Source organism: Mustela nigripes, chromosome 13 (assembly GCF_022355385.1).
Source record: "Mustela nigripes isolate SB6536 chromosome 13, MUSNIG.SB6536, whole genome shotgun sequence".
Classification (NCBI taxonomy): Eukaryota; Metazoa; Chordata; class Mammalia; order Carnivora; family Mustelidae; genus Mustela; species Mustela nigripes.
The window spans coordinates 56,970,572-56,997,538 of record NC_081569.1 but is presented as its reverse complement, the minus strand read 5'-3'; the positions used below and the strand labels follow the sequence as shown (position 1 = coordinate 56,997,538).

General features: G+C 38.4%; 2 pseudogenes; both read right to left on the bottom strand.

Moving 5' to 3' along the window:
- Nucleotides 1–4,083: 4,083 nt before the first annotated feature.
- Nucleotides 4,084–5,161, bottom strand: LOC131998691 (hsc70-interacting protein-like; annotated as a pseudogene).
- A 2,531-nt stretch (nucleotides 5,162–7,692) lies between these two features.
- LOC131999342 (tropomyosin alpha-3 chain-like) lies at nucleotides 7,693–8,392 on the bottom strand (annotated as a pseudogene).
- Nucleotides 8,393–26,967: the final 18,575 nt, after the last annotated feature.

Genomic DNA, 26,967 nt, shown 5'->3' with positions numbered 1-26,967 from the left:
ATTTTGATTCTGTTGAATCCCCAGGCTATATCTATATATCTATATCTATATATAATTTATTATTATAAATAATAAAGGGAAGTATCATAAAAGTATTCTTTTTTCAAATCCCTGTCCATGTAATCTATGAAATTCCTTTTCTTGGCAGGATCTTCAGAGTAATTCACATTCTCTTTGATGTTCCTGAAAGTCTTCCTGTTCCACCATTCCTTCTCATTTTAACAGGTTTTTAATCAAACGTGTTTTTTTGTGCTAGTCTGTGCTCTGTTGCTTTCTAAAATCTCTTTATGCTGACATTTCTGGTGAGGTGGGCTGATTTTCATGCAGGCTGCAGGATTTGTTGTTGCCTTATGGTGGCACAACCCAGGAAATGAATGTCATCGTGTAGCGTTGTTAGTGTTACTCTGGTGAAATGTGGAAGGATGCTCTTCCCACCAGCTACAACTGTTTTTGTTTGTTTGTTTTTGTTTTAACAATCTGATTTGAGTTTTTATTTATTTCATAATCTGCCTGTTGATTTCCTAATTTATTTTAATTTAATAGTTCTCTTTCCCACCCCTTTGACTTCCTATATTGCCCCTTCTAGTGGGATTTGGTGCAAGTTATTATGGAGATAGTACAAATGATGTCGTCCATGGTGACCTATAAAATCACCCCCTGGCCCTCTACTGTTGTCTAATTCTAGGTATCTTGAATCTGCCTTTGGGATGAATCTCCTCCATATTTCACACTGCCGAAAAGTTCCAGGGATCTCTCTCTGAGTGGTTATGTAACCACATGTCTACTCCACCAGTCAATTCTTATTTATGAAGGCCCTACAGTCATCCTGGGTAGTATACACAGAAGCACCCTGCTGTATCTGAACCCTTGCATTGCAAAGGAGAGACTAGAGACGCTTTGAGGATTCTGACTTCAGATTGTTTTTTCAAGTATTTTTATTTATTTTATTGTGCTTCTCTAAGGGATACCAAAAGGTGTAAGTTTCCTGAGTGCGCAACCACAGTATAATCAAGACAAGGGAGAGAAAATGAGACATCAAATGATGACAATCTGGCTGCCCTTATTCTATAAGAAGATGAGGGCATGGGAATAGAGAACTCTATTTGTTAGCGAGTTTCAATTTATTTGGGTATACATTTCTAATTTACTGCTCTTCTTCACTATATTATGGTGTAATTATGTTTTATAGTACTTCATTGTAAGTAATTAATAACAGGTACCTTAGTAATATGTTGGCGGGGTTGCAGAAGGTTTCAGTCACTTTTAATTATTAGAGTAGTCTTGTATTGTTTCAAAATCTTAATTTTAAACTAAATTCAAAGCTTTTTCCCCCCTTCATTCTACACAGAATTGACTTCTCCTTATTCTAGCTTCTGGCCAGGAGTTTTTTAATCATGTTTAGCAAGGTAGAAGGAAGGAAACAAGGGTAAATTCTTCCTATTTAACTGCCTGTGATGAGGTTGAGTTCTCTGACTGGTTAGTTGTCCTCATTTATTTGGTTCAAGGTAATCATTACTGTGTTTTGGGGGCAGGCATGTTGTTGGTCCTCTCATATGTAGGTTCTTCGGAGGGTTTCCAAAGTCCTTCCCTTCCTAATGTATAGTTCTTGATGTGTTTCTACTTCCTTTTTTAGTATATGTGCTGCCAAAGCGAGCACGTGTTCCTACTTCCTTAATCCCTCCAAAAGTTGTCAAAAACTGAAGTCCCTTTCCTGTCGGTCAGTCTGCTTGATGAAGTCTGGAAAGACAGCTAGAATTCAGCAACTTTTCTCTTGTCTGTTGACCCTTTGGAAGGTCATCCATCTGTGACATGTCACACAATGGGGCAGATAGCTTCACAGCTCCCCTTTCTTCCACCATGCTCTCCAGTTCTCTATGGTTCAGGTAGCCCTGGTATGCTGGCCAAACAGACTGCCAACTGAAAAATAAATCGCCCAGCTTCCCTTTCTGTAGACATCTTCTGTTCCTAACACAGATTGCTTTTGAACCCATTTTCCGTGGTTTTAGGTAACAAGATAATCTACTTCCATTCTCCCTCTTGGAATAGTGTCTCTTTAATAGGCTACTCTCCTCATTACCCTCAAGCTTCTCTTTTTACACTGCCCAGGGAGAGGTGGTAATGCTTGGTAGTAATGCTTGTTCAAAACTGAGGTCTGTTAGTAAGCCCTGTAAGGATATTCTACGTATCAGAATACGGGGGTCTTAGCATGTTTTAGTGTTTAGCTTGGTATTAGATGCAGTTCTGTGGAACCTAGAAAATTCCCGGTTGATGACCTGTTTCAATCCAGAAAAGCATTTTATGAAATAAGATCACTTTTGCTGTTCCTCCCCTCAAGGAATGAAATCAGAGTCAGATAACCAGAGGTGAGGTGAATAATATGAACGATTTGGGGGAGATTTGCTGGCTCAGAAAGGGTGCAACTTGCCAGATATCCTACAAAGAGTCCAGAGGGATGAGACTCGTTTTAAGGACAGCTGGTACAATATATCAACAGTTAACAGAGAAAACAAAAGTCACATTCTGCTCCTGTTGGCTCTGAGAACCTGATCTCTCTCCTGGAATGAGTAGAACTGAAAATATGAAAATAGAATTAAGTTTCAGAGGAGTGGAGCAGAGAACACTGATGTGCTTTGAGTTCAGGTCTTCAGGCTCTGATACATTATACTCCAGGATGCCAGAACCAACAAATGGGATTTCTGATTACATTTGGTCATCACTAAGAATACTTGATTTTTTTCTGTTGTTGTTGTCTCACTTTTTTCTTCTCAAAGTACAATGAGAATTCACAGAGAAAATGACCCCTCCCCCGAAAAAAATCAAATGGAGGAAAAAAAGAAAAAGAAGGAAGGGAAAAGGATTTTGAAAACTGTAGCCTAGTAATTTTGATGTTACTATTAGCACAATTTTTGACTGGACTAGTAAGTAGATGGTTTATGAACAGTTATCAAGAGAAAGTGATCACTGAAAGCAGCATGAGTTTGAGAAGAACATTAGCTGGACTGATCAGATCTATTTTCCCTTTTTTTAGACGAGTAATTCAGAGTAAAGTTGAAATATAATGTATTCTAAATTCCATAGGGTGTCTTAACCATTCTCTCATTGCATTTTTCAAAGGTATGATGGGGAAGTGTGGGCAGATTGTTGTTTGTATAGGTGGATTCAGAGTTCTTTGAGAAAAAGCTCATTCACTTAGCAAATAATTTTGAATCCTTGTTGTATTCTAGGCAATGTGTGTAGCCCTCAAGATAAGAGACTAGAGAATTGACACTCATTAAGTGTCTGCTGTGTGCACTTATCCTAGGTGCCTGTCCATGGGATCTTTTTTACTTGTCCGAGAGGTGGGCTTCATTATCTCTATTTTCTATATCAGACAAGAACACAGCTAAGTAATCCAAGTCTCCTGCAGCATTATAAAAATCATCCCTTCACCACAGTGTAAGATTTAAATGCATCTGCACAAGTGTGCACACTATATAAAAGGAATAAGGTTGCTGCTGCCCTGCCAAGCACTTCTGGTCCCTACCCAGGTCCGACTGCAATGCTGGTGGTCCCAATGGTTCTATCAAAATAAATCGTGTTTGAAAAATAAAGCATTTAAGAAGACAAGTCACAATGCCTCAGAACCATATCTCCAACTCAAACTTTATCTATTTAAATGTATTATTTGCCTTTCACTAATAAACCTTTATTTTACTTGTTATAACTGAGCAATAAATCTTCTGCACTGAAGTATCTTCCTTGCCCAATTAATCCAAAGGGGGAAAAAAAAACTGAAATGATTAGTAAAGAAAAATGTAGGGGCTAACACACCCTTTTAATATGTTTTAAATATTTTTAAGGTTTAAAAGTGTTTCAAGTTTGTAGTTCCTAGTAGGAAAAACATTATCTGAATGAATACCTTAATGGCAAACCATTGTAGAATGTTTCAGTTGCATAGGGAGCAAAGGGGTAGGCATTCTCTTCTCAGCACCCCAGCTTTCTTCATGAGAAGGTCAGAGGTACACTGGTTTGTATTTTTGTAACATCCATTAGGTGATTGAAGTTGCTTTTCCTTCAGCCGGGGCTTTATTTGTCAGAAGGGCATTATGCTTGACTTCCAAATTTGGCTGACAGTTTTCTGATGAGATTCATAACCTTTGGGTTGTTTTGGTATTTTGACATATTCGCTGGGTTCTGGGCCACCTCCTGGAAGGCCACCATAACTTCTGGACCCTGCATGGCTGCAAGAACTTCTGGATCACTAAAAATTTCATTGAGCCCAGGCATTCCTGCCATTCCAGGCATCCCTCCAGGAAAATTACCAGGCATTCCCCCAGGAAAGCCACCTGGGGAAGAGCTATACTGAGCTCCTGATTGTTGTCTGGCTTCTTCCTCCCTCTGGGCTCTCTCTTGTTCTTCCTGAGCCTTCTTAACTCTTTCTGTTCTTTCTTTGATCTCTCACTCTTCACGTTTTTGGTCATACTTTCTCTCATGTTCAGCAATTTTCTGGGCCCTCGGTTGAACTTCTTTCAGCATTGCACTAGCGTCTTCATCATAATCCAGTTTACAAGCAAGGGCAAGATCATGTGCGGCTTCTTCCCAATGGCCAAGAAGTCTGTGTGCTTTCCCTCGCCACTTATAAGGCTGAACTGAATCAGGATTTATTTCAATAGCTCTGTCATAGTCTCGAGTGGCAGCATTTGGCTTCTGTAATTTGATGAAGACACTGGCTCTCTTGGCATACAGAATGGCCAAGTGAGAACTTGGTTTGATGGCATCTGTGAACAAGTCAATGTCTTTCTGTAGTTCACCATCATTTAGGGCATCAATGACCACCACTTTTTTATCACTTGCCTGATCCATCATTTCCTCATTTATCTCTACATTTTCATCTCCCATTTCTTGAGGGGCATCAATATCTGGTTCAATCACACCTTCATTTCCAATTTCTAGATCACTTTCCTCACTTCATGGTTCATCTGTCTTAATGTTTTCCTCTATCTGGTTTTTCTTCCTTGATACTGTCTTCTGATTTAGTTTTATGAGTGGCAGGTGGTACTTTACCCCCCATGTTTTCCACCCACTCCTGCAGGAAACGCGTTTCCTCAGTGCGCAGAATGCTTGGATCGTGCTTACACATTTTCATGAAGGCCTGAAGCTTGCTCACTATGTGGGGGTCCATGGTCCAGAGGCAGTGGGAGGCAGCAGGTGCGGCTGAGGTTGCGACCCAATTCCAGGTGCGGGTACTCTAAGTGTTGGAGTCTTAAAGTGTATGTTTGTCTCTGTGTATTTATATATGTCTTTCTTCAGTTTCTCCTTGCCCTCTCTGTGGGGGCTAATTTCAGATTTTGCCCAGGAAGCTCCTGAGGTTTTCAGCCAACAAAAGTATGTGTGCAGAATTATATTTCCACAAGAGTGCTTGAGGGTGCTCTTCTTATCTCATCTTTGCTTCTGTGCTGGATGATTATCACAATTTTGGGTAAATTTTTAGGTGAAAAATCATATCCAAAATATGCTTCAGTTTTACTTCTTTGATTACTAATGCAATATATTTAAATTTTTTCCTATTAGCCATTTTATCCTTTTATTAAATTTTTCACTTTTATGAGGTAAAACACCAATTTATATAAGTAATTTATATACTTTTTCATATACATATTTATATAATATACATATAATATCTACACGAGAAACCTCACCATAAAGGGGAATTGGGTAGGAAAAGAAATTTTAAAAGATCAGTACACTGGATGCCTGGGTGACTCAGTTGGTTAAGCATATGCCTTCAGCTCAGGTCATGATCCCAGGGTCCTGGGATTGAGTCCCACATTGGGCTCCCTGCTCCTTGGGGATCCTGCTTCTTCCTCTTCCTCTCTTTCTCTCTCTCTATCTCTATTTGTAATGAATAAATAAATAAAATCTTAAAAAAAAAGTTAAAAAAAGATGAGCACACTGTCAGCCCACAAACTGTAGAGAGTTTTCAGGGTGACAATTGTGCCCCAACCCCCTTTTTTGTTTGCCCCCCAAAAAGCAACACTTCAAAAGAGTATAAAGTTCAAAGGCCATTCTTTTCATAAGCTATTGAAGATTTTCCAGCATTAACTGATACAAAGCATGATGAGACGGCATTTTTAGAGAGAGCAGCTTCAGACCCAGAAAAGGGTGATGAGGTGAGTTTATTTAATGTGGCAAAATCGGTGGCAAACACAATTTTCTTTTTTCTTTCAAGGAAGCAGGAATGCAAGTAAATGGTCACTTCAGCATAAGGGGAACATGATGATTCACTCAGTGAGTGGTTGGGAAAGGGCTAAAGATAGGATAGGGAGTTGGTCTCAGAGGTCTCACAATCTTAATTTGTTTGTTCACTTCTGAAAAAAAAAATAAAAAATAAAGTTTTTCAGAGATACCCTAAAGCTGAAAACCTGAAAGCTGAAAACCACACTCTCTTTTGGCTAACTCCTTCTGGAGTAACCTTTCTTTTTTTCCTTTTTTTTTTTTTTTTTTAAGATTTTATTTATTTGAGAGAGAGAGAGAAAAAAAAAACATGAACAGGAGGAAGGGTAGAGAGAAGCAGGCTCCCTACTGAGCAGGGAGTTCGATGTGGGGCTCCATCCCAAGACCCTGAGATCATGATCTGAGCTGAAGGCAGACACTCAACAGACTGAACCACCCAGGCGCCCCTGGAATCCCCTTTCTAATTTGGCTGGTACACTGAACAGAGCAATGCAGTTTCCCTGAGTGGGTCTCTTTCTGGGCTCTGGTTCTCAATAGGGCAGGCCCCTGCTACTTTCCCTCTTCTGTGGTGAGGGCAGTATGTGTTCAGCTGAAAAAGTTACTTTCCAAATGTGAGAAAGGGGTTAGACTGCTGCTTCAAAACTGTGGAATTATTTGGAATGTTTTACAAATGGTCGCTACATTGACAGCAACAAAAAAGGTAATTAAAAAGTGTGTCCATCACAATATACTTTTTTAAAAAAGATTTTATTTATTTATTTATTTATTTGAGAGAGAAAGGGAGAGAGCGCATGGAGGGAGGGGCAGAGGGAGAGAGAGAATCTTAAGCAGACACCCTACTGAGCACGAGCCTGTCCTATGACTCCCAGGGCTAGATCTCACAACCTTAAGAACATGACTCTGAGATCATGACCTGAGCTGAAATTAAGAGTTGGACACGTAACTGACTGAGCCACCTAGGAGTCCCCATTACAACATACTTTTTTTTTTTTTTTAAAGATTTTTATTTATTTATTTGACAGAGAGGGAGATCACAAGTAGGCAGAGAGGCAGGCAGAGAGAGAGGAAGGGAAGCAGGCTCCCTGCTGAGCAGAGAGCCCGATGCGGGGCTTGATCTCAGGACCCCGGGCTTGATCTCAGGACCCCATGACCTGAGCCGAAGGCAAAGGCTTAACCCACTGAGCCACTCAGGCGCCCCACTACACACTTTTCACTTCACATTGTGCTTACATTCTCTTAAATATTATTTCCAAAGATGCTCAGACTCCAGACCGACTGAAATCTGTAGGGAGAGGCAGAGATTGGTGAAGAAGACACAGGAGTTAGGGTGGGAAAAGCGCCAAAAGGAGAAAACAGCCTTTCTGTTAAAGATGAGCCATCAGTTTCAAGGCCAGTTTTGGGCAGGCTGGCCTCAGGCTGGAGTCAGTGTCCTTGGGGAGGAGCAGCCACAGGGTGGGGCTGGGGTGCTGTACATATCATTCAGTCAGGCAGAAGCTGATCTGGCATCCTTTGTGTACAAAGGTGCTTCTCTTTGGTGCATTTCTGCTTATCTTCCAAATCATCAGTTATCCTCTCTGGCTTGGGTACTGAGCTCTCCATAAACTCAGCATCAATCTCTGCCTGCTTCAATTTAACAGTGAGAATCTTTATTTCTTCTTGTCTCTCTTTTGAGAGTACTTTTCTTGTGCATCACTCAGCCACTTTAGGTTCCGGTCCGTCTGTCTTATCTGCTTATCCACCTCCTGGCAATGGGAGTCTGCCAGCTCAGCTCATTCCTCTGTGCATTCCAGGTCCCCCTCAGTAATCACTAACTTCTGAGACACCCCTTCATACTTCTAGTCTGCTTCTTCTGCAGTGTGCTCAGCTTGTTTGAGTTGGATTTCCGGAGTTCCATCTTTTCTTCATCTTTTTAAGGCTCAGCTTTCGGTAAAAGCTTCATACCACTCTTAACTCTCATCAGCAACTTTCTCGGCTTCCTTCAGTTTTTGCAGGGCATGGTCCAGTTCCTCTTCAAGCTGGATGTTTCAAGGAGACCACCTGAGCCTCAGCCTGCTCCTAGGCCCACCTTTCTCCTCCACCTCCTGCTACAGGTGCTCGGCCCTCTCCTCTGCCTCATTGGCTTGCACTGCAGAACCTGCAACTTGCACTTCACTGCTTCAGTGGTGGTGATCCCGGCCATGGTACCCCCTCCCAGCGCCAGCGCTCAGCTTCCTGCCTCCTCTGCTCAGAGCCGCAGCCGCTTCTCTGTAATGCTTTTTGGTTATATGAGACAGAAAGCCACTTCAAACTAGCTTAACAAAAAATGGGTCTTTCCTGGCTCACTGATGGCTCCTGAGAACTGCCTTATGTATTGCTGAGTTCAGGGACTTAATAGCATCATCCAGACTCAGACTGTCTGTTTCTCAGCTTGGATGTTCCGGGGACTGATGTAATTCAGGAAGACTTTTTTTTCAGGAAGACATTGACAGAATGACGATGCAGAGATCCAGTCTTCTCAGTCACTCAGTGAAGGAAAGTTCTCTTTTCTAGTCACTGTAGTACAGTTTCTCAAATGATCTCACTGGGTGGACACAGCCAGGTGCCAATTCCTGAAACAGTCATCTGCCCAGGAATACTGGATGTGGGAATGGCCATATTTACCTTGTCCATCCACTTTTGGAGGGATAGAGTTAGTCTCAAATAAGTCAAGAGGGAGCACATTGTTAGCCCAAAGGAAACTGTTCTGCTAAAAAAAAAAATCTAAAAAAATTAGATGTCTGTTCTAGTTTTAATTTTGCTCAAGCTGTTTTCTGATATAAAGACAGAGTATTATGTGGTCAAAGTTAAGTTTTCCTATAATTTCTTATCTAACTTTAAAGCTTAAAAAGTCACAGAATCAATAAAATTACTTTCTGTTTTCTTCAAATTTATATGGTTTATATTTTTGCACTTATCTTTTAAATAAACTAGAATTAAATAGACTTACAAGCAAAATAAATTACTAAATATTTAAATAGTATTTATTATTGAAGCTGATTTATCACATTTCCAATATATAAATTTTAATGAACACTACTTTCTGTTTTTAAGTAATTTGTTGACTTTTTTCTATTTTTTTAAGATTAATTTTTAAGTAATCTCTACAACACCCAGTGTGTGACTCAAATTTATACTTCCAAGATCAAGAGTTGCATGCTGTACCAACTGAGCCCAACCTGGGGCTCCTTTTCTTTCTATTCCTACGCCAGCACTATAGCATTTTAGTTATTGTCACTATGTAATATGCTTTGATATTTGGTGGGACAAATAAATGGCAGATAGCTTAAATGACAGGGAATAGAAAAACCTGGAGTCAAGAATTTTACCTACCACAACAGATTCTGTTTTTACCCAGAAGAGGCTGCCTGTGCAGTGGGCTCTCTTGGAGCTGAGGTTAAGGATAATTGAAAGGAAGGGAGTAAAAAAGTGGGGACATGGGGCCATGGAATCCAAACATCACTACGGCTTTAAAAATATGGCAGTGCCTATGTATTACAAAAGATGTGGTCTTCTCTAATTGGAGCTCAAGGCAAATTACTATGTAGGCAGTTTCTTTTTAGCACATTCTTTTTTTTTTTTTTTTTTACTTCTCACTTGCTTTTGACATCTCCAAGTTAGGCTGTTGATGCCACTCATGTTCCAGAGAGTGACACCAGTTAGACGTTAGGCTTTATGAGCTTGCTGCTTCCAGGTCTATGCCAGGGGGAGAAGGTGTTCCCTAGCACTGAGAAATGACCTCTCACAGTCACAGCGAACCCTGCCATGAGGGCTGCTGGAGACCTTCAGTGAACAAAGGGGCCCCTTGCCCTCCTAAGATCATTACCTAAGCGATGTCCTTTTTATTCCCCTTAAGGCTTTTCCGTCTCTACTATGGATCAGAAGGGAATCTTAGAAAGGGTATTATGCCTCTGCTTAGCCATCAAATATTTATTAAACTTAGTATTTACTGGGCATTGTTTAGGAATTTTAATATAAATAAAATATTATCCCCCTTTTTAAGGAGTTCATTGTCAGGTCCAGTAGTTCTTAGTTCCTTGCATTTGCTTTCCCAAAGTTTAGGCTCCCACTTCAAGGCCCTAAGGCACTTGACATTGCCTTCCATATTTAAACAGATTCTCTAACCTTTAGGGTTCCCACTTATGCCCATTTTGTGGCAGGAATGACCCCCCCACACCACCATCTCCTCTTATCCCAGGCCTAAGTTTGTTTTAAAGCATGCAGTATTAGAACCTTTTTTGATTTTTCCTCATGATAGAATGCTTCATTTTAAATTCAGTGTGCCCCTTTTGCTAATGTTGACATAACAAGATTTTCTTACCCTGGACATCTTAGATCTGGACTCTTCAAAGCCCGAGCTTTACCTTATATAGCTCTATTGTTGAGTTCTTGGAGTTTGGGGTACTTATGATTATGTTTTACTCTATTCCTATGAAATTCTGTTGTTAACAGGGACATTCTGGTGGGTCAGGTGAACCTTGTAGCTGTGTCAAAACTGTTTTACTCTCAGGAAGGCACAGTGGCTCTAGGTACTTCTCTGTGGCCAGGGATATGCTTCTTTCTTCATTGATCCTGTTAAGTGACAAGATCCTGTCTTTTGGGATGAAAAATACCCATGTGATTATATGCACTGATTTATCATTCAGTGATCATATTAGCTATGTCGCCTCTTGCATTCTGTCATCTGGGCCCCCCTGAGCTGTGAAGCTATTACCCTTCTCAGGAAGGCACTGACTTACTCATCAAGGGGGACTACTTCCTCTCTGTACTGCTCTGTCTCCCTGGAAGCCTTCCAACAGGACATCAGCGTTTACAAATTGATTTGCACTACCTTGGCCAGAATGTAATTCTAATTCCAATTTCTTCTACAGGCCTCCTACAAAGTTCCAACATTCCTGAGTTTCCCTTTCTTCTTGTCCAGTAGTTGCTCTTTGGTTTTGTTTATTTGCTGTTTTTTTTTTTAAAATCTACCTTTTATCAAGCTTATTTATCCTTCAACGCTCTGTTCATTTGCTAGCTCTTCCAAAAAACCTATCTGAATACTCAAACTGACTTCAAAGTCACAGTCAATTACATGATCCTAGTTTGGTGCCTAATTATTGAACACCTTGCATCACAGGGTAAGGTCATAGGCCTTAGAGACTGTTCTGCTCTGTTTTCAAGCGGCTCAAATTTGGGCAAATTATTTACCACTCCTAGGTTTTAATATCTTCATTGGTAAATAGGGCTAGGAGTGATCTTTCTTTGTGTCACTAGAGTCCCTGTACTGTACTATATGTTGTAGATGATCAAGAAATGAAGAGGAAGTTGCTTGCAGCTTCTTTTTGCCAATGATAGGTTTACTTTAGAAAGTATTTTCCTGTGGCTCTAGGACAAAATTTCTTTTTCTATTTTAAAGATTAATTAATTAATTAAATTTATTTATTTGTCAGAGAGAGGGCAAGGGAGAGCACGAGCAGGGGGAAGGGCAGGCAGAGCCAGAAGTAGGTTCCCTGTTGAGCAAAAAGCCTCATGTTGGACTTGAACCCAGGACCTTGGATTATGACCTAAACTGAAGGGAGATGCTTAACTAACTGAACCACCCAGTGTCCTAAGACAAAATTTCTTATCAATGTTGATTAAGAGTGGTTATAGACAAAAATTTTATTGAATTCTTAGATTAAGGATTAGGGACTTAATGGATCATGATCTCAAAATTTCTGAATTAACTATATAATGAGGTTAGCTCAAATAATCTCATTGGAGCTCAAAACAGGGTAATAACAGTTGTCATACACTTGCCTGACAGATATCAAAAGAATGGATAGCACATTGACCAAAGTGTGTGGTCACATATAAATTATATCACTTACTGAAACGTTCAGAGTGATTGGCTTTTCTCATGAATGATACTGAAATGAATTTAAACAGATTTTTAGGACGTTTTCTTTATGCATTGGTTTTTCTTAGGTTTACCTAGCAATCTTCTTGGTCCTGTTTAATCTTAGAAATTTAAGTGAAGATTGATTTAATAGCAGGGATTGTTTTCAGAGAACTTGTTTTAATGTTGTTTCAAGGAGAGTTACTGGCTAGCTCTAATTTGGGTTATTGCATAGGACAAGGCATTTCATTTCATGCCCTCATATTCTCCTTCTTATGAAGCCTTTCTGCCTAGCTCATAATTTCTAGTTCAAGTTCTGTCACAAGTGAATTGTGGGGCCTTAAGACCTTACTTTCTAAACAAAGGGATGAATTAGATGATTTTCAGCAATTCTGAAAGTTAGCATATTTCCTTAAACATCACCATCAATTGTGTGTGTGTGTTAGAATAAATAATATATTAACTGTATATAGGTTTTATGTATGATATTTTATAATAAATGGTACATGTGATTTTATGCCATTTTCATAACTACCACAATCAAAATTTGTGGTTAAGCCTTTTATACTGCAGCATTCAAATTTTCTTAGCCACTGACCTTTATAAATGACTTGCTGGTATATTGGTTTTCTTGCTTTTAACCCTCTCCTTTTTAGGACTTAGAGTATAACCTTGTCGAGAGTTCTAGGGCTTTGTTTGCATTTTCATTTCCTTTTTGGTTAAATTCATGTACATGAAATATTACATATATAACATGATATATTCAATATATAATATATTACACACGTGAAGTATATAATCCAATTAGGAGAAAAATTACACTTAACATAATATATGTAAATTATACTTTCTATATATAACTTTTCCTTAATTGAATTATATATTTACTTTAATTTGTATTGAATATATGTAATTTTATTCTTAATTGAATTGTATATTGAAAGCCAGCTGGAAGATTTTGTCAGATAAATGTCCCAGCTTGAAGGCCAGTCTCCATGATACATAGAATCATCATTCCAGCTTCTATTAATGTGAAGAATTTTGAATTATTTTGAGTGATTCAGCAGCTTCTGTTGCCTCTGATTGCATTGGTTGTGTGAAACAAATTTATGTAAACTGAACACAATTTTAAAAATTAATGCTTTATTGGGTGTGTGTGTGTAATCTTTTGAACCAATTCAGATCTCCTATTCCAAATGTCGAAATCCAAGTTTAAGGTAAGAATTCAACCTGCTTAGTTCCAACAATAAAAATAACACAACTGATGTGGTTGGATGGATGTTTACCTTCAGATGTTACCAGTTTGCACATGTGCAGGAAATAATGACTGTTGGCACTTCACAACTTTTTCTGCTGCCTGGAGGTTGTCAGATTTTTTTTAGGCATTTGTTCTGTGGATCTCAATTGTAGAAATGTTACAATGGGAAAACTATATCTTAGGAACAAGAAAGCATGGTGTATAACTGTTAATCAAGTGTAACTTACTTCCCCTAACTGTCCTGCTCCCAAAGGCATGCTTGTATTATTTATAGTGGTTTACCATAAATATGGTCTTTAAAAGATTTAAGGGCTTGAAAGTCACAAATACTGGTGATGCTGGGTGTGACCCAAGTAAAGACCACCAGATTGGTTGAAAAGCTTGGTGAGAGTTTCGGTTCCTCTCATTCCTCAGGGGAGCCTTTCTGTTAAGGTATCAGAAGCTTTCCTCTTGCTTCAGGAAGCCCATTGTCCTGTCCAGGGAGAGAAATTCAATTGGTAGGGCACTTCATAGATCTCTCTTGATCCTCCTGGACAGAGAAGAGAAAGCCCAACACCTGACACTTGGAAAGCTTAAGCCTCTGAATGAAAAATTGCCATGAATTTGAATGAAGATAAGAGGAAGGGGACAGTGAAAGATGTTCTAGTGGTGAGGGATCGTCGGTGTTGGCGGCTGCCCATCCCTCTTATCTCACCTAATGGCGGGTGCCTGCCAATGTTTATTTGTCCATTGCCATTCACCAGCTGCTCCTCTACCATGTTGTTTTCCTTCCCAGATGGCAACACGATGTTCCACGATAAAACTGACACAAAAAACAATGCAAAATTTGTCTAAGAGAGGTTCAGCAAGCATGAGAAAAACATCTGATAACTCTCAGAGCCCGCCAAGTTCGCAGCTTACAGTGCCAGAGTAATTATGGGATGATTTGAACAGAGGCAATGCATGGGGAAGCCACTTCCAAATGTATCAGGTAGGTTTCCAGAAGAGGCGAAACACTCAGCTTTCTCGTTCCTCTGGCACCCTGACAGAATCAATGAGTGCTGCCTGTGGCTCCCAGAAGCCTCGTACATTATGGAATCTGTGCTTTACCCCGTGCTGCCTAATTAATGGCCCACTATTTTAAAACTCTTTTATTCAATTAGACTCTGCTTTCAATAAGATAAACACTCTTGCTATCAAAATCCCGGGAAACCAACATTTATAGGCTGCCTTCTTGCCAAAGCATCTGCTTTTCTGTTACCCTTAGTTTTTCATTCTGTCCAGTCTTCATTTGGCTGTTTGAATTCTGTAAAAATTGATTGCTAATTTTGGGGAATAATATGAAAGGAGATAGTTTCTCTGCCATCTTGTAACTCTGAGGGCTACTTTCCCCTTAGTCTCTATATGAGAACACAAACTAAAGAGAATCATTTTATTATTGTAGATTACAAAGAGCCACAGATGTTACTTAAAATGGGGCATTGACTGGGTTTCATATTCATCACTATTACTCAAAGTACTGCCTTTTTTATGGGTTACCATTACTTCATTTTTTGTTAGATCATGTTTTTAGGTGAAATACTAAAGACTTCTTTCTTTTTTCATTTGATCATGTGCCTCTTCACTTGATGCAGAGCTGTCTGCTAGGGATAATTGCATTCATGTCTGTTTAGCTAGATTCTTTGATAGTTATTATAGTTTTTTTAACTTACTTTACAGATAATACTGAGAAAAAGAGTTTTTAAAAATTCTGTCCAGGGGCACCTGGGTGGCTCAGTGGGTTAAAGCCTCTGCCTTCGGCTCAAGTCATGATCCCAGGGTCTTGGGATCGAGCCCCGCTTCGGGCTCTCTGCTCAGCAGGGAGTCTGCTTCCTCCTCTCTCTCTGCCTGCCTCTCTGCCTACTTGTGATCTCTGTCTGTCAAATAAATGAACGGAATCTTTAAAAAAAAATTCTGTCCAGCATTCAGGGAGTCTTCCCCAAACTGGTTCAACTGTGAAACTGTTGGTTTTAAAATATTGTTATTGAAAATAAAGAATAGAAAATACCCAATAATCTTTGGTGAAAAGTATTATTGTGCTGAATTAATTCATTCTTTCTGATTTACAAGTGGTATAATATATTGATACAATTTAAAAACAGATTTTACATTTATTTGGTCTGGGAAGGAAGTTTTTATTGTAGATAGTATCTAACAGGAAAACCCGTTCAAGAAATGTTGACACATTCCCACATATAGGGAAAGGTTGTTGAAAAGGCTCAAAATTTCCTGAGTAAGACGTGAGTTTAGGTGTTATTGGTACCGTTAACATTGGCTGAGTCACTTAACCTCTGATAATCTCTATTTCCTTTTATAGAAAATGGAAATATGAATCATAGTTACCAACTACAAATGTTGCAAGGGTTGTGTCAGTTGACAGATGCAAGAGTTTTGTAAATTGTAAAACATGTTGCAGCTCTTCGGCAGTTTCAACGAGGCGTTTCTGTTTAGCTCTATCTTCAGAAAGTCTTCCTTCTTCTTAGACTCTAACTTGCCTTCAGTAGAGGATTTTTTTTCTTTAATTTTATAATTTGTTCTTGCAGCCTCAAATCCTGGAGGACAGGGCAGTGTAGATTTTATGACTGTTGTGAATATTTGACTTTCTAAGGGCAGAGGAAAGATCTGCATATATTAACTTTCAAGGCCATGCTCTAATTCAGTTTTGTAGGAAGCAATGTCATTTGACATTTCAACCTTTTCACAGGACAGATAGTTGGGTATTTTCCAAGACAACAAGAGCTGAACTTGAACTCTTTCTTCCACTTGACCATATATATACAGGTAGAATTAATATAATGTACATATTCTAGTTCATATTCATGTTGGGTCAAAATGATTCCAAAGAACAGAGCAAGGTCAGATTGAGAACTTTCAGAATCTTGAGAGGTTGATTTAACTAATCGATGTTCATGTTCATTTAGAATAGAGCAGGGGCTCTTAATCCTGGTTTAAAATGACCTGTATAACATTTTTGCCTGTTTGGTTTCAATTCTTTATGGCTACTCTTGCTTACTTAACTATCTCTGATGAAGTAAGGAAATTAGCAGCAGCAGAACCCATGTCTAAACATTCTGACTTAAATGATTTGGCATGGCTTTTCATTATCAAAAAACTTTTAAGCTCCCCAGGTGATTCTAAGGTACAGTTAAGCTGAGAATGACACATTTAGATATAAGCGTCAATAAATTATCTACCAGTAGGTACACACATACTGCTTTGGTATTTGGCTAGGTTAGATTCAGCTAGGCATGATTTTTGAGTGATCACTTGAACCAAGATTCTATAATAATGTAAAAAGCATGTTTTTGAGTTATAAATATTGACAGTAAAATTTTACATTTTCCTGCTCACTAATTTATCTAGTTTTTAATATTGGTGTTTCCACATGAAATATTAAATATGTGTCACCAGGTTTTTAATTTAGAACAATGGATAAAATAAATTTTTTTTAAAAGATTTTATTTATTTACTTGACAGTCAGAGGTAAGCAGGCTCCCTGCTGAGCAGAGAGTCCGATGTGGGGCTCGATCCCAGGACCCCAGGACCCCAGGACCATGACCTGAGCCGAAGGCAGAGGCTTTAACCCACTGAGCCACCCAGGCGCCTTGGATAAAATAAATTTCTAAAATGGTAAATATTGATGAATATGGAATCCATATACACAAAAGCTTTGGGGGACCAAGAGAAAAAGGGGTCCAAAGACCAAAATATTTGAGGACTGCTGCTCTAATCTATTATTCTACTTTCTTTAGTGCTCTGTGTCTATCTAGAATTATCTTGTTTATTTGTGCATATATTATGTGACTTTTCCTAATTAGAATACAAATACACAAAGTACAGTTTATTCACTGCTGGCCTTCAGTACCTAGAAGTGTCTGATACAAAATAGGTACTATGGGTTGAATTATGTACCCTAAACATTCATATGCTTAAGTTTTAATCACTATTATCTCAGCATGTGACCTTATTTGGAAATCAGGTTGTTACAGGTGTAATTAGTTAAGATGACCTTTTACTGGAGAAAGGCCAGCCCCTAATTCAGTACTATTGGTGCCTTATAAAAAAGAGAAGTTTGTGCATACACACAGGGACTGAAGTTATGCTGCCCCAAGCCAAGTTACTTAGGGAAGCAAGGAGAGAGGACTGGAAGGGATCCTGCTCTAGGACCTTCATCGGGAGCAGAGCCCTACAGACATCTTGATTTCAGACTTCTGATCTCCAGAACTGTAAGACAGTAAGTTTCTGTTGTTCTAAGCCACCCAGTTTTTGGTACTTTGTTATGACAGCCCTAGGAAATTAATATAGTAGATATTCAATAAAAGTTGGTTAGATGCATGAATCATCTACTGCTTCACAAGTACTACAGCATTTTTCACAGCAATCTGATTAAGTAGTGCTATTGTATTCTCTTTCTGCATGTGGGGAAACTGAGGCTTAGGGAGATTAAATAACTCACCCAAGGTCACATCTCTCTCTGTCTCCTTAGCTCCTAAGCTCTGAACAGTGTGGTCTGACAGATACACTACATAATGTTATATATGAAAACAGATGGTTGCCATGAATAAGCAGCAGAATGCACAGAAAGACTACTCAACTTGGAAACCTAGTATCTGGAATGTCAAGTATTCAATTTCTTATTCAATTTAGCCTTCTTCACCCTGTAACTCCCAACCTGATTCAGGCTCAGAATCTGCAGTGGGGAAAGAAGGCGTGGGGTCTATCTTTGCTTTCTGTTTTCCACCTTGTCCTACATATTTCCTAAGGTCAGGGGGAGGTCAGAGAGAAGAGGGAAAGGGGGAGTAAAGAAAGGACCTTCTTTGTGTAGTGGCCACATGACTTTGTAGCCTTCTGAGTGGCAGATGGGGTATTACTTTTTGTTCTTTAGAGACTTGTATTATAGCATTGTTCCCTGCCAAAAGAAGATGCACCCTCTGGCTGACTCTGGTCTTGGTTCTTTCTGTTGGAGTACCTAACCCTGGATGGTAATCGCTTGGGCATAACCCTTTGATGACAACTCCAGTCCTGCTACTTTCCTTGGCATTCATTCTGGCTCAAAGGAAACATTTGGCTCTTTTGTCCCATAAACTCTGAAAGTACAGGCTGCTCCCACTGTAGCTCTCTTATCCTTTGCCATAAAAGGCAACAGTTCCTGCAATCCTCATACATTTGCATTCTTTCCAGACTAGAATCAGCCTCTAGGTTCTGTGTCCTCCAAACTGCAGGGGTTGTATGTTAAGCCCTCTGAGAGGTTTTCCTGAAGCTTCCCACACTTGGCTTGAGTGATTGTGGTGGGAAATATCCTGATACCTCTGGATTTTAAAGGGAGTTTTGTGATGTCCTTATAGATAAAATCTTGCTAGGAAGGTTATTATGACCAGAATACTAAAAATACTGGGTATAATATAAATGTCCACATTCCAATCAATGGATCATTTTAAGCAATTCAGCTATTCTTACTAAACATCTACTATATGCCAGACACTGCCCTAGGATAAGAGACAGCCCCAATTCCTAAATTCATGTTCAACAAATTCCTTTGGACAGTAGCCTGGTATGTATGTTAATGGACCTTGGGTGAGGACTAAAGGATGGGCAGAGCAGTAGTAAGATAGACTGAGGAATTCTGTGGGGGTGTGTGTGCACTACCATGGCTATGCTGTCAGCCAGGTTGAATACCTGGCCGGGCACTGGGCTTATCACAGGAATAAATTCAGAAAGGCCAGTCTGAGTGGTCATCCCATGTTTCCATATGAAAACTTGAAGGGGTTCATATTGCAGCTGGAGTGATAGCCTGGTACAATGCAAGGGGATATTTAATACTAGATTAGCATATTGGACAAAGCATTGTACTAGCTTGGATGGTGTATCATAGAAAGGAAGTGTCATTAGGTAGACAGCTTGGGTCAGATCATCTCTGTATGCATCTCAGCTCTATAATTTAGTGACGTGTGTGGCCTTGGACATACTCATTTAAACTCTTCAAGTTTTAGTTTCCTTACCTGCAAAACATACTCATTATGTTTAGCTAGCTAGATTTGTTACCTTGTACCATATATAGTTTGAATAAAAATAGATGAAACTTGGGGCATCTGGGTGGCTCAATTGGTTAAGTATCTGCCTTTGATTCAGGTCATGATTCTGAAGTCCCAGGATCGCATCATGCATCAGTCTGCCAGCCCAGTGGGGAGTCTGCTTCTCCCGCTGGCCCTCTCCTCATCATATTTACTCTGTCTCTCTCTAATATAATCTTAAAAAAAAAATAGGTAAAGGTCATAATCAGGGAAAATACAGTTAAAGCAGATAGTAAAGATTGGGGGGGATATAAAATAAAGAAGTATAGTTCATATACTATATTACAAAAATAATGCATATTAAGGGGTACCTAGTGGCCCAGTGAGGTAAGTGTCTGACTCTTCATTTCAGCTCAGGTCATGGTCTCAGAGTGTGAGATCAAACCCTGCATCGGGCTCCGTGGTGGTGTGGGACCTGCTTAAGATTCTCTCTCTCTTCTGTCCCTCGCCACCTCTAAAAAAGTGCTGAAAATGTTGGAGATAAATTTGAATTTAAATTATTAAAAAAAATACATATTAAAATACCTCATAAACTTCAATATTAATTAATAATATTTATATTATTTTCTAGGTTCCAAATACTATCTATGAGTCACACACTCACACTAAATTTAGGTCATAAAGATGCCTAAAATTTATGTAGAATTTCTTAAATGAATATTATTTAAATATTGTGGAGATGATTTTTAGAATGGGAATCATACTCTGAGATCCAGAGTCTCCGAAGAATAAGCGTAGATGTAGCTTCTATTCTTTCTGAAGGCTTCTTTAGTTCATATTACAGTTTCAGCAAAACTCTTTATTCTGGCTTCTTAGTAACTGAAAAATTTGGTGCCTGCCAGACATGCCTTTACTAATCTTTAGGTCTGAAGGATATTAATCTCTTTCTAAAAGACATAGCTCTTTTGCCCCCTTTCCTTGCATACACACACACACACACACCCCTCCTCTTATGTGCAATTTGGTATGCTTAATAAATTCTAGTGATCAAATAGGGAGTTCTTTAGTCAGTAGGAAATTGTCTAATTTGTCTCTGGAAGAAAAAAATCTTAATTACCTTTTAGAGAATTTGTTTAGTTTTAAATGATATTAGACTGTGGGTAAAGTTTTCCTTTAGGGAGGTGCAAGACTTAATATGTTAAGAGCCTATTAAGAGCAGTGCATGATTTTTGCATTTATTCCACAAATATTTATTCATAGCCTATTAAATACCAGTCAGCATTCTAGGCATTAGGGGTATATCAGTGATCAAAACAGAATGAAAAAGGCAAAAATATCTTATTGAGTTAACTCTTTATTTGGCCATCAGACTATAAATAAGATATATAAGTAAAATATCCAGTGCTAGGACCTAAGAAGAATAAAGCACAGGCAGGCAAATGAACCACTAGAGAAAGGGATGTTCAGTTTGGATAGGTGGTTGGGGAAGGTCTTGGGGAAGGTCTCACTGAGCCTGACTTATCAACTGGCCTGTGGGACAGTCAGCCTCTGGCCTCTTCTGGCGTCTTCTGGGACAGTCAGCTCAGAGACCTGTGGGTGACAGTGGCCCTGGACTCGAGGGCTGGAGAGTACTTGTGTGGCTGGAATGGAGTAAGTGAGTATGAAAGTGGGAGGTAAAGTCACAGTTAATGGGGAATGAGGGGCAGTCACGGAGGCCTTGTAGGCCACAGTGAGGACATCAACTCTTATCTTGGGGCTGATGGGGAACCATTGGAGGGCTTTGAGTGGAGAAATGATATGATCTCACAGTTTAGTGGGGTCACCCTCATTGTTATGCTGAGAATAGACTGCAAAGGTAGAAGTGGAGACCATTCAGGTGGGTATTGGCAATAATCTAGGCAAGAGATGATAGTGGATATTGCGAGAAATGGTCAAATTCTGGTTGTATGTTGAAGGTGGAGCCAACAGGATTTGCTGTGGGACTACTAGATGAAGAGGGGAGAAAAACAAGCATTAGGGAGAATGGCTCTGGGGCTTTTGGTCTGAGGAGCTAGAAGAGCTAAAGTCTTGATGGGAAGCATCTTGGAGGTATATGTCAACCTCTCTTCTCTCCACTCATCTCTCCCCAGCTCCTACCACCACATTGCCTCTTCTACCTTCTTCAGCTCTTTAATCTCATTCACAGATATCTTGCTCCTTCAAGCTCAGGACCATCACATTTCTTCCTGTGACATCTTGTTTACCATCTTATTTAGTTTTTCATTTTATTTTTGATTTTTATTTACTAAAGAGAAAGAAAGGTATAAAAACTCCTTAAGAGCTAAATGTAATATGGTGAGAATTATGGCCTTTTAATTCAAAGGTCCTGTTTTCTTCTCTTCTTCATATATAATGAAGCCAAAAGATTGATGGACTAGATATTAGGAAGTCCACATTATTGTTTAGGCTCTCTGATCTTGGGTAATAAGCAGCCATTTTATGGACTTTAGTTTTGTCATCATTAAAACCCAAAAAAGGATACATGGCTGGTGAGGTCATTTCTGGAGCTGGTAAGTAGATGATTACATCTTCATCCCAGGCATTTCTACTGGTCAGAAATAACATGGCTCCAAGAATGATACAGAATCTTTGGAGTTGGTTCATACTGATGAGATACCACCGATAATATATAAACAATTTATTGCGTACTTAGTCTATTTGAGGCATGATATTAAATGCTACAGAGAATATCAAAGATGAGAAATTTACGTTCTTTACCATAAACATCTAATCATAGTCATTTACACAACCAACCCACTGAAAGGCATCATGTGGTATGGTGACAAAAGGTCAAAATGGAAGTATAAAGATCATTTCTAACTAGAGAATGTCCATTAGAAAAGACTCAAGAAATTGACATTTGAGTTTCATCTTGAAGAGTGAGATTTTTATAAGTAGAGATGAAAAAGCATTAAGAAAGCTATAGTATGCTGATGGAAAGGTACGCTAACAAGTTTAGAGAATAGTGAATCATTTAGCTTAGAGGCCAAGGATGTATTAGAAAGTCTCGAATGTTATTACCCAGAGGAAGGTAGCTTGGATGTCCAGGAAATGGCCAACCTGAATATTGTTTCAGGCCTTCACGCCTTGTTTCTACTCCTTACCATCACTATCTGACCCTGCTCTGTTCCCTGCATTCTCTAATTAAGCTAAGCTCCTTGAACAGTGGAATCCTTCTATTGTAGTTGACATTAATTTCACTTGGCTTTCTCCAGCCCTATGTCTTGCTTTGTAGTATTGCTATTCAATCCCAGATCTGCAGCCATAGGACATCTGGAAGCAATGCTTAGTGAACACCTTTGTATATGAAATCTCTAGGCCATTTCTTAATCACCAGTGAGTTTAAGCTTTCACTATCCTATTAAAATTTCCAGTTACATTTGATCACCTTTTCTTTTACAACTTTGTTAATTAATTCTCCAATATTCTCTCCTTGTGTCATGAAGTCTAGAAACAATTCAGTGATTTACTAATTGCCTTTAACAATTCTATTAATAATATTAAAATGTATAATATGAAGCGCTGCCTTTGTGTGTAAGTTTGGCATTGTAAAGATTTATGTAAGTTGTATCAATAACAAAGGAGGAAATGTAGATACACATTTTATTCCTAAACGAAGAATATACATTACTATTATTTAACCCAAATTGGACCATTAGTGATCTTTGTGTATGTAATGTGACCCTACATCAGGGGGTTTTTAAGATGTGGGAGTATATGAGAATGGATGAGGAGTATCCTATATCTTTCTTTTTACTAAATGCTCATAGAGATTTAACATTTCTCTTAATTTTCAGTGTAGGCAATAAACTACATTCACTTTATCAATACTTGTGATTTGTAACCAGTAGATATCATAGATTTTTTTTTTGGGCATATGATTGTTGCAGGTCTCTCAAAATGTCATTTATGTTCATGACTACTTTAAATTATTGTACATATTAAATCCACCATTAGATATGAGTGTTTAATAAGTTAGAGAAACATATATCATTGTAATTTTTATTTTAAAATGTTTTGATGTATTTACATGTAATTGGTTTCTTTGTTCTTTGTTTTTTTAATATACATATAAAAATATTTTCAGAAGAGATCCACGGATCTCACCAGACTGTCAAAGGAGTCCTTGGCACACAAAAAATTATGAACCCTGCACAACATAATGTTTTGAATTAGATCTAGAATGATACATAGGCTATAAGATCAGACTTCCCCTTTTGCCAGTCCTATTTTCATGAATAAGTGGATGGTCCAGAGTAATGGACACTCTTAACGTGTTGATAATATGGCTATAGCAAAGGATTGAGCACATTTTTCATAAAACCTCCTTTTCTGTTTAACTAAATGATTATACATGGTAATCAAATACAGTGTACTTCAACCCAGATAGAAAATGTAGAAACCTGGCACAATCTTGGAAATGTTAATAGGTATATTATATTTAATATTGTATTTTCTCTGTTGAGTATGTATTTAACAAAGAGGAAATGCTAACAAATGTTTCTACAAAAAAGATTTATTGGTTTGTCACTTGATTTGAATAGTTCTTCAAGTAACTATGCTTTGTCATTATGTATGTGTATACCAATACATTTATATGTATAGGGCTATAGTTATGTACATATACATGGATATACATAGATACCAAAATTTTATTTATTGTTTAGCAGAGTCATTTTTTTAAATTAATGATATGCTTTATAGCTAAGACTTAAAATGGGAATTTTCCATTGCCTTAAAGACTAATGTTTTCTATGTGTAAATTTCTCTGCTTCTTACCTATTGGGGTTTTAAAAAATGAATTTATAAAATTTCCACTAATTAATTTGTCTAGTTAGATTGTATTACTATGTCACATTGCAGTTTAGTCATCAATTCCTCAAATATTAGTATAAAAAATAAAATTTTGGATCTTAAAATTTACTTTTCAAATGATTTAGTTCTGGCAAAGATACTTGTCTGTTTATATATTACACTATCTTTTTATCCTCTGACACATTATTTTTGATCATTTGCTGCAACTTCTAGTTGAGAGCAAGTTTCCTATTTTAGTTACTTTATAAAGCTTTCTTGCACTAGGAAAAGGCAGAGGTGATTTATACATTTTACATACCCCTTCCAACAAATAGTCATTTAAAAGATTGATTATTTGTTCATATTTTTTTTCTATGCAAATATTGAATAGACTCGGATGTATCATCTATTATTATCTTGCTGTAATAGGTTTTATTCTATTCATGTATATTGGATGTCTCTAGTTGGGTTGTGTTTCAAGTTACTTTCTATATATGTCCATTATTTGGGTAGTCAGGCAACTGGACTGAGCTGTGATTGGGTTCCATGGTCCATGATATCATCTCTTGTGTTTCCAGCCTTTCCAGTGAAGGAGCTGCCAAGTTGCCCTGGATCGGGCAGATGCTCAATAAATGCCAATTCACAACAAATAGCTATCTGATCAAAATGTTCTTACTACATCTTCAAATCTCTTCTGATGTAGGTGATGTTGAAACTTTATTTGGTCAGGTAAGTGGCCATAATAGACCCATTTAATGCTGTGTGATTTGGGCTATATATAGGATCAAGGCAACTTTGTGTTTTGGAATTTCAGAAAGTCACCTTCAGTAAAAACATGGTATAATAGCTGAGGTATATGTCATATTAGAAAATTTTACTGTACTTTGTCAAGCAGGCATCTCCAGCACCTGTCCATCATACTTAGCACTAATCTGAATGGGGAAGTTGCTGTGTAGATCACCTGAGAGAATATTTAGGTTATCACTCAAGATATCTTAATGCTCAAGGATATCTCTCAACAAAGACAGCATTTCCTATGACAGTGTATTTTAAAGTTTGGTGTTGACCTAGTAAGTTTTGGGTTTGTTACCTATGTATAACCAGGTAGTTTGCCAAGGTAGAGGTTTGTGGGTTGCAACTAACAATATACTGCATTTTCTACAGATATTTTAAAGGCAGAGACCTAGTAAGGGGACCATAGAACTTTGAGTTTCTCCTCTTGTCTTTGAAAATCTTATGCTACCTAAAAACTTTTTGTTTTGTTTTGTTTTGATTTTTGGTGTGCTGAGACTAAGTTCTAAAAGTTTCCCAGGGAATTAAAACAAAATAGGTGGAAGGAAGAAAATCCATTGCAACAATGGTGTAACTGGAGATTTCCTTCTTGTTAATTATTTCACATCTCTTCAGCCTTTCAGTTGTTACAGAGCCCCAACAAATGCCAGGCACTGTGCTAGGTTCTAGGGGGGTATAGAGATGAACAATATATAGTCTACATCTTCAAGGAATTGACAAGCTATTTTGTAAAGAGCTAACTACAATATAGGACAGAATGAAATAAATACTAAATGGATAGAGAAGAGGACAGATATCTACTGGCCACAACCTGTCCTAAGAGACTGCTTATATGACAGAGAACCATGTGTTCCTTGATGAATTGCTATTAAAATCTAGTGTTCGACTGAGAGGTTAAGAATATGCTGTGTTTGCCGACCAGGGTTGAGAGGGATCTATAATGAAATTCATTTAATGAGGCTCTCTGAAAGCAGAAGTGCTTTTACTAGAGGCAGCTTCCACTTGTCTAGTCATTATTGTGGTTTGCTTATGAGTAAAGGGCTTTGTTGTAAACACATTCTTTTTCCGAAGGGCTCTTTTGACAATAGAAGGGGATTGCAATTCTCTCTGCAGGCCAAAAGAGGGCACTTGGAGCTCTCTGAATGGCTGTTACAAACTGCAGCAGAGCTGGTATTTGGCTCAGGTTTGTCAGGATGTTTTCTGACTCCCACAGAATAGATCTGATTAAAATACAGTTTTGGAACCTGGACAAGATATGGAACTTACGGATAGGTAGGCTCTGACTTTGATCTTTTGAAACTGGAGACACGTATTTATTTAAGTACATCTAATATTAGTGATTTACAATCTTACTCCCTTTGTATATATAGAACGATAATATATTAGTCTCAAAAAGAGCCACTGCCTTGATAGCCACAGAATATAGCAGCAAAAGACTAATGTTTGTATTCACCCTGAAAACTTACCTTTATAGATCTGTTGCCAAAACTCTGCTCGTTTGTGCTTTGTTTGGACATTAGACTATGGAAGCTTCGCTCCTTCCTTTTATTTCTTTTAAAAGTCCTCCATTTCTCAGCTGGGAATGTTGGATTATTTTGAGGTATAGAAGACTATAGTAGCTTATAAGATGGGGCCCTGAAGCTTGAAACTAACATTCTGAAGACTGGTTTGTGTAGCCAATATAAACATGACTGACCAACTTTGTTCACAATTGCAAGGATTAGTTGTATTTTTGTTTTGCCTTTAAGGGCAATCCTGCCTAGAGGCCAGGATGAACTAGGAGATCTCTTGAGGTAAGATCAAGGACAATATAAGAATTTCCATTAATCCTTTAAAAACAAAATAATGAACTGGCCAGAGCATGGATATGAACTGAGATTCTTGAGTTTTAGCCTCCATCCAAAGTAGACTGAGCTGCAGAGAGATCTGAGAGCCTTATCAGTTTGCATTTTTAGTTGTCTTCCCAA